The sequence below is a fragment of the Chrysochloris asiatica genome, unplaced genomic scaffold (assembly GCF_000296735.1).
Source record: "Chrysochloris asiatica unplaced genomic scaffold, ChrAsi1.0 scaffold00033, whole genome shotgun sequence".
Lineage (NCBI taxonomy): Eukaryota > Metazoa > Chordata > Mammalia > Afrosoricida > Chrysochloridae > Chrysochloris > Chrysochloris asiatica.
Window position 1 is genome coordinate 4,197,208 of NW_006408551.1, and position 8,589 is coordinate 4,205,796.

Consider the following 8,589-nt stretch of genomic DNA (forward strand, 5'->3'; position numbering starts at 1 on the left):
TTGCATATTGCAGGTTGTTAATGAGTCTTCCTCCAATCCTGATGCCACGTTTTTCTTAATATAATCCAGCTTCTTGGATTATTTGCTCAGCATACAGGTTGAATAAGTATGGTGAAAGAATACAACCTTATCGCACACATTTCTTTGCTCATCTGAAACCTGTCCACCATAGGCGACCCTGCTGATATTTAAAATACTGGTGGCATAGCTTTCAGAATCACAGCAACTTGCAAGCCACCACAGTACGACAAACTGACAGACGAGTGGTGGAAGAGGAAGGACTAGTAGTTGGAAAATATGGTCTTGGAGATAGAAACAATGCTGCATATCATATGGTAGAATTTTGCAAGACCAATGACTTCTTCATGGCAAGTCCCTTTTTTAAACAACACAAATACACATGGCCTCACCAGATGGAATACACAGAAATCAAATTGACTACATATGTGGGAAGGGATGGTGGAAAATCTTCATATCATTAGACAAAACAAAGCCAGGGGCAGACTGTGGAACAGATCAATTATTCATAGGCAAGTTCAGGCTGAAGCTGTAGAAAATGAAAACAAATCCACAAGAACCAAAATGTGACCTTGAATATATCCCATCAGAAATCATCTCAATTTAGAAATCATCTCAAGAATAGAATTGCTGCATTAGACACTAATGACCCACAAGCAGAAGAGTTGTGGGGTGACATTAAGAACACCACAAAGGAAGAAAGCAAAATGTCATCAAGAAGACAAGAATCAGAAGAGACTCAAACTTGCTCTCTAGCATAGAGATGTTAAAGCAAATGGAAGAAATAAGAAGTAAAAGAGTTGAATAGAAAATTTCAAAGTACAGCAAAATAGAAATATAATGAAATGAGTAAAGACCTGGAATTAGAAAACCAAATGGGAAGAACACCCTCAGCATTTCTCAAGCTGAAAAAACTGAAGAAAAAAAATCAAGCCTAGACTTGCAATACTGAAGGGATTCTATGGGTAAAAAATACACACAGAGTCACTGTACCAAGAAGATAGGGTTGACATTCAACCATTTCAAGAGGTAGCCTATGATCAAGAACCAATGGTACTGAAGGAAGAAGTTCAAGGTTCACTGAAGGCATTGGCAAAGAATGAGGCTCTGGGAATTGATGGAATACAAATTGAAATCTTTCAACAAACTAATGCAGCGCTGGAGGCACTCATTCATTTATGCCATGAAATTTGGAAGACAGCTACCTGGCCAACTGATTAGCAGAGATCCATATTCGTGCCCATTCCAAAGAAAGGAGACTCAACAGAATGAGTAAATCATTGGACAACGTCATTGATATCACATGCAAGTAAAATTTTGTTAAAGATAAATTTTTAAAGAGGGCTGCAACAATATATAGATAGGGAACTGCCAGAGGCTCAAGCTGGATTCAGATGAGGATGCGGATCTAAGGATATCAGATGGATCTTGGCTGAAAGCAGAGAATACGAAAGATGTTTTGTTGTTGTTACGTGCCATTGAGTCAGCACCAACTCATAGAGACCCTATGCACAACAGAACGAAACACTGCCTGGTCCTGGGCCAACCTCACAATTGTTGCCACGCTTGAGCCCATTGATACTGCCACTTTGCCAATCCATCTCACTGGGGTCTTCCTCTTTTTATCTGACCCTCTCCACCTTACCAAACATAATATCCTTCTCCAGCAACTGGTCCCTCCTGACAATATGTCCAAAGGATGAAAGATGAAGTTTGGCCATCCTGGCCTCCAAGGAGCACTCTGGCTGCACTTCTTCCAACATAGATCTGTTTGTTCTTTTGGCAGCCCATGGCACTTTCAATATTCTCCTCCAACACCATAACTCAAAAGCATCATGTCTTTTATGGTCTTCCTTAATCACTGTCCAGCTTTTGCATGCATATGAGGTTACTGAGAATATTATGGCTTGGGTCAGGAGCACCTTAATCCTCAAGCTGACATCTTTGGTGTTGAACACTTTAAAAAGGTCTTGTGCAGCAGATTTGCCTAATGTGATACGTTGTTTGATTTCTTGACTGCTGCTTCCACGAGTGTTTATAGTTGATCCAGAAGAATGAAGTCCTTGACAACTTCAATCTTTTTTCTCCATTGATAAGAGAAAGATGTTTACTTGTGCTTTATTGACTATGCAAAGGCTTTCTACTGTGTGGATCATGACAAGCTATGGACAACATTGCATAGAATCAGTATTCATGAACACTTAATTGTACTCATGAGGAACCTGTACATATACCAAGGGGCAGTACTTCAAAGAGAACAAGGGGACATTGAATGGTTTAAAATCAGGAAATGTGTGTGTCAGGGTTGCATTCTTTCACCAAACTTATTCAATCTGTGTGCTGAGCAAGATGATATGAAGGAAAATGTGACTTCAGGATTGGAGGAAGACTCATTAACAACCTGCAATATGCAGATGATACAACCTTGCTTGCTGAAAGTGAAGAGGACTTAAAATACTTACTGATTAAGATCAAAGACACAGCCTTAATCATGAGTTTTACCTCAATGTAAAGAAAACAAAATCTTTATCACTGGACCAATAAATAATATCATCATTGTTGTTGTTGTTAGGTGACCTTGAATTCTAACATCCCAATTTGTATTCCATCAATTCCCAGAGCTTTGCTCTTTGCCCATGCCTTCAGAGCACCTTGGACTTCTTCCTTCAGTACTACTGGTTCTTGATCATATGCGATCTCTTGAAATGATTGAATGTCAACCCTTTCTTCTTGGTACAGTGACTCTGCATATTCCTTCCATCTTTGTTTGATGCTTTCTGCATCATTCAATATTTTACCCACAGAATCCTTCAGTACTGCAAGTCAATCCCTGAATTTTTTAACATAATGATAAATGGAGAAAAGACTGAAGTTGTCAAAGACTTCATTTTCTTGGTCACTGTCAACACTATCATGGAAGCAGAAGCCAAGAAATCAGATGACACATTGTATCAGGCACATATGCTGCACAAGACCTCTTTAAAGTGTTCAAGAGCAAAGATGTCTGACCCAAGCTATGGTATTTTTAATAACTTCATATGCTTATGAAAAAGTCTGACAGTGAAAAGGAAGACTGTAGAAGAATTGATGCATTTGAATTATGGTGTTGGAGAAGAATATAGTGTTGGAAAAGTAACATGGACTGTTAGAAAAACAAACAAACTTGTGTTGGAAGAAGTACAACCAGAATTCTCAGGATGGCGAGACTTTAGCCCTATTATCAGGAGGAACCAATCCCTGGAGAAGGACATCATGCTTGGTAAAGTGGAGGGTCAGCAAAAAAGAGGAAGACCCCCAACGAGATGGTTTGGCACAGTAGCAGCAGCAGTGGACTCAACCTTAACAGCAATTCAGAGGATGTCATAGGACAGAGCAGTGTTTCATTCTGTTGTGCAGAGTTGTCCATGAGTTGGAACTGACTGGATGGCACCTAACAACAACAACAACAACAACAACAACAACAAAGATCTTTAATACTTATACACTCGAAAGCCTAATCACTGTTGAAATAAAAACTTGCTTAAATGTCTCAAGGTTTCGTTGAACTTTTAGCGGGACTAGACTCACTGGCAACAGAGTTGATTAGATTTTTAAGTAAAAGTTCTTTGAGATCTCAGAGACTGAAAATCTGTATGGGAGCAAATAGCTTTATTTTTTTTTCTCTAGTAACAGCTGGTGGGCTTGAACTGCTTACATTAACTGTCCAATGCTTAACATATTGAAGTCACCAGTTGTTGCTAAGTGCATTTAGTAGGTTCCGATTCATAGAAATCCTGTATAGAGTTTCCAAGGATCAGTTGGTGAGTTGAGCTGCAGACCTTGTGATTCAAACCGACCTTGTGGTCCAGTGCTTATCTTACAGCATCACACCAGGATTCAAATGTCTGTAATTCTTATCGTTCTTTAAAGTTTAGCTTGAGTATCTTCCTCTACCTCTGCCTCACAACCAAAGTCAAAAACCTAGTCTAGCTATTTTATATGCATATGTTTGGATTGTCCCCGGTTATTTGGAAAACAATGGGTTGCCAAAAGCCTTTAAGGGAGAGCTGGTTTTATGTCAAGGTTTAGGAAAAAAAGTTTTAAGTCAATTTTATTTTTATAATATCTACTTCTGGTGTGCATAGAATCCTGGTGTAGCGCTGCTGGATAATGTGCTAGACCTCATCAGTAGCTCCTTGGAAACCCTATATAGGGTTGCTATGAGTCGAAACCAGAACCAACTCCACAGTACTTAACAACAACAACTCCTGGTGTGGAGCTGTAGGATCAGCACTGGACTTTGAACCACAAGGTCCGTCACATTTTTCCTTGGTCCTTCTTGCTTTTGGGAGGTCTAACGAATTAGGCCCATGAAGTCACTGCTTCTCAATCATACATGAACAAGAAACATTCACACAGAAGCTCTTTATTGCAAAGTGAAAGTACACTTCAAAGAGAGAAGCAGGTCTGTCTCTGAGAGTGGAGAAGACACTGTGGGGTTGGGGGGCACTGGCTTATAAGGATATGGGGTCTTCTTCAAGAGTGGGATAATACTTATTGATTAGGAGGAGTAGTATGTTGAATATTCACTGACTTTTAGTAAAGGGATGCAGGCATCTGGGAAACGGAGTGTCTTCTGCAGTCGTCAACTCTAGGCATCTACGTGCGACCAGCTGCTTCTCCGTGGCTTTCAGGTCCGAAATCTTTGTCTCTGTCTCCAGGCTGTTCCTCTCAATGTTACCATTCTTGTTGGACTAGAGATGTCCTCCCACTTTCTTCATCCCTGCCCTAGGAGGAGAGGACTCAGGGCAAAGGGGCAGATATGAAGCCAGAGTAAGAAAGGCCCAGGGCCCAGGGATCCTAACATATCCCTGACAGATCAGCAGTTCCAAACCAAAAGCTGTTACTCAGAAACCCTATGTGGTGTGCCGTGGAGTCAATTCTGACTCACAGCGACTTTGGAAAGGTTTCCGAGGCTGTATAGGTTTCCAAGGCTATAAATCTTTACAGGAGCAGAAAGCCTAATCTTTTTCCATAACAGCTGGTAGTCTTGAACTGCCGACCTTGAGGTTAGCAGCCTGACTCGCAACCACTAAGCTATCAGAGTTGCTATAAGTCAGAACCAACTAGATGGCACTTAACAACAACTTCAATTTACTTATGAAAATTTTGATTTTAGGTTGTTATAAACATAAAGACATGTTGAAATGAAAGCACTTTATTAATTCTCTATAATATCAAGAAAACTCACAAAAATAGAGCTAAAATTTTTGTTAATTTAATAACACCAACTGGAGTCACAATTCCTATTTTATGAATTACTGCTTTAGGAAGGCCTTATTATATACAGATCAAAGTAAATTATTTTTTTTCTTTCCATAGAGCACTCTTAAAGTAAACTGCCTATTTAAAAGTTGGGATCCTGCTGTGGCCCAGGGTTAATACGCTGGACTGCAAGGTTGGTTTGAACTGCAAGGTCAGTGGTCCAAGCTCATCAGCTGCTCCTTGGAAACCCTATACTGGGTCACTATGAGTCAGAACTGACACAATATAACTTAACAACAACAACGATTTAAAAGTTAAGAGAGCAGCCAAATTGTATATAAATCACATGCAAGTTTTATGGGAGAGGAAAGTCAAGACCAGTACCTCCCCTTATGATATTCTATGTTGCAACAGCATAACATTAGAAAACCGTACGACATAAACAAAGCAAGGCTTATACACACATGTATAGAAGTAGCTACATAATTTTTAACGTGTTTTACTTAGGTTAACCCATCCTAAAGTTACTGAGACTTCTCTGAACAGACACAGGTTTCCAAAGCTGGTAAGGAACTGCTGTCCATTCCTTCCTCCAATTCTTGTAAGACTCATGGCGATTTCACTGCAACCGGAGCACCACAATCTGACAGTAAAATTTACTAGTGAAGCAGAGCATTGGGTTTCTCATCAAATGGCTCAAGATCCTCATGGCTCCTCCACCAAAGTGTGCCCAAGCTCAGAATTACTTCCCTTAAATGCTCAACATGGAGTCCTACATTGAATCCCAATCAAAGTTGTCCACTAGAGAGTAGATGGAAATTATAAACATAATGACCAGAAGCAGAACTTCAGACGTAAAGAAACACATAAATAAGATTTAAGGCTTAATAAGGAGTCACCGGAAGCTTGAAATACGCTCAGAGCTAGGGCAACAACAGAATAAAGGGGTGCTAACTACCCCATTTTTTGACTGATTAGAAGAGATCCATATTTGTGCCCATTCCAAAGAGAGGTGACCCAACGGAATGTGGAAATCATCAGACAATTCACTTTGATATTTCATGTGAGTAAAGTTTTGCTAAAGGTAATACAGAAACGGAGTGCTTCCAAAGGTTCAACCTGAATTCAGAAGAGGCCATGGAACGAGGGTTATCATTACTGATGTCCGATGGATCTTGGCTGAAAGCAGAGAATATCAGAAAGATGCTTACCTGTGCTTTATTGACTACACAAAGGCTTTCGATTGTGTGGATCATGACAAGCTATGGACAACATTGCCAAGTATGAGTATTCCTGAACACTTAATTGTGCTCATGAGGAATCTGTACATGGACCAAAAAGCAGTTGTTCAAACAGAACATGTGAACACTGAATGGTTTAAAATTTAAAAAGGTGTGCAACAAGGTTGCATTCTTTCACCATACTTATTCAACCTGTATGCTGAGCAAATAATCCAAGAAGCTGGATTCTATGAAGATAAACGTGGCATCAGGATTGGAGAAAGACTCATTAACAACCTGCAATATGCAAGATGATACAACCTTGCTTGCTAAAAGTGAAGAGGACTTAAAACATTTACTGATAAAGATCAAAGAGCACAGCTTTCAGTATGGATTACATCTCAATGTAAAGAAAACAAAAATCTTCACCACTGTACCAATAAACAACATTCTTATCAATGCAGAAAAGATTGAAGTTGTCAAGGACTTCATTCTTCTTGGGTCAACTATTAACACTCACAGAAGCAGCAGTCAGGAAATCAAACGACGTATCACATCGTATCGCATTAGGCAAATCTGTTGCACAAGACCTTTTTTAAGTGTTGAAGACCAAAGATGTCAGCTTGAGGGCTAAGGTGCACCTGACCCAAGCCATGGTATTTTCAATAACCTCATATGCATGTGAAAGTTGGACAGTGATTAAAGAAGACCGTAGAAGAATTGATGCTTTTGAGTTAATGGTGTTGGAGGAGAATATTGAAAGTGCCATGGGCTGCCAAAAGAACCAACACATCCATTTTGGAAGAAGTGCAGCCAGAGTGTTCCTTGGAGGCCAACATGACCAAACTTCATATCTCATACTTCGGACATATTGTCAGGAGGGACCAGTTGCTGGAGAAGGATATCATGTTTGGTTAGGTGGAGGGTCAGAGAAAAAGAGGAAGACTCCCAACGAGATGGAATGGCCAAGTGGCAGCATTGATGGACTCAAGTGTGACAACAGTAGTGAGGCTGGCCCAGGATCAGGCAGTTTTTTGTTCTGCTTTGCATAAGGTCGCTATGAGTCAGTACCGACTTGATGGCACATAACGACAACAACAACAACTGGTTCATGGGTCCCTGGAGATCTAGCCAGGCAAGAAACTTTGAATCCCAATGACTATGTCACTAGTTCTAAGGGAGAAAAGAGAACCCATTTTCAAATACATAAATATTGAACAATTTGAGGTCTAAAGTGCACATAATCCAAGCCATGGCATTTTCAATAACCTCATATGCATGTGAAAGTTGAACATTGAATAAGGAAGATCATAGAAGAATTGGTGCATTTGAGTTATGGTGTTGGAGAAGAATATTAAAGGTACCATAGCTTGTCAGAAGAATAAACATATCTGTGTTGGAAAAAGCACACAACCAGAATGCTCCTTATAAACCAGACTTCTTCTCTCATACTTTGGACGTATTATCAAGAGGGATCAGTCCCTGGAGAGGGACATCCTGCTTGGTAAAGTGGAGGGTCAGCAAAGAAGGAGACCCCCAGCAAGATGAATTGACACAAATGCAGCCGCAACAAGCACAAGCGTAGTAGCCGTTGTGAGGGTGGCGCAGGTGGTGTTTCTCAGAACCAACTCGATGGCACCTAACAGCAACAAATATTATACAGACTATTAAGTCTTAAACAAAACTAAACATAAGACAAAGATAAACATGACCCACCCGGATGAGGTAAATCATAGCTACCATGATGAGTTTCTGAAGGTTTTATCCTTTTGCCAAGCTTATTCAGTCTATTTGCTAAGCAAATAATCTGAAAAGTTGAACTAGAGGAAGAAGACCATGGTATCAAGTTTGGAGGAAAACTCAACCACAACCTGTGATATGCAGATAACACAACTTTGGTTACTGAAAGTGGAGAAGACTTGAAACCCTTACTGAAGAAGATCAAAGACTTCAGTATGGATTATACCCAAAACAAAAATCCTTAAAACTGGACCAATAAACAACATCATGATAAATGGAGAAAAATACTGAAATTGTCAAGGATTTAGTATACAGAGGGAATAGCATTGATACTTAATGTAAAGACTCCTTACAACTCTGTTGGTAT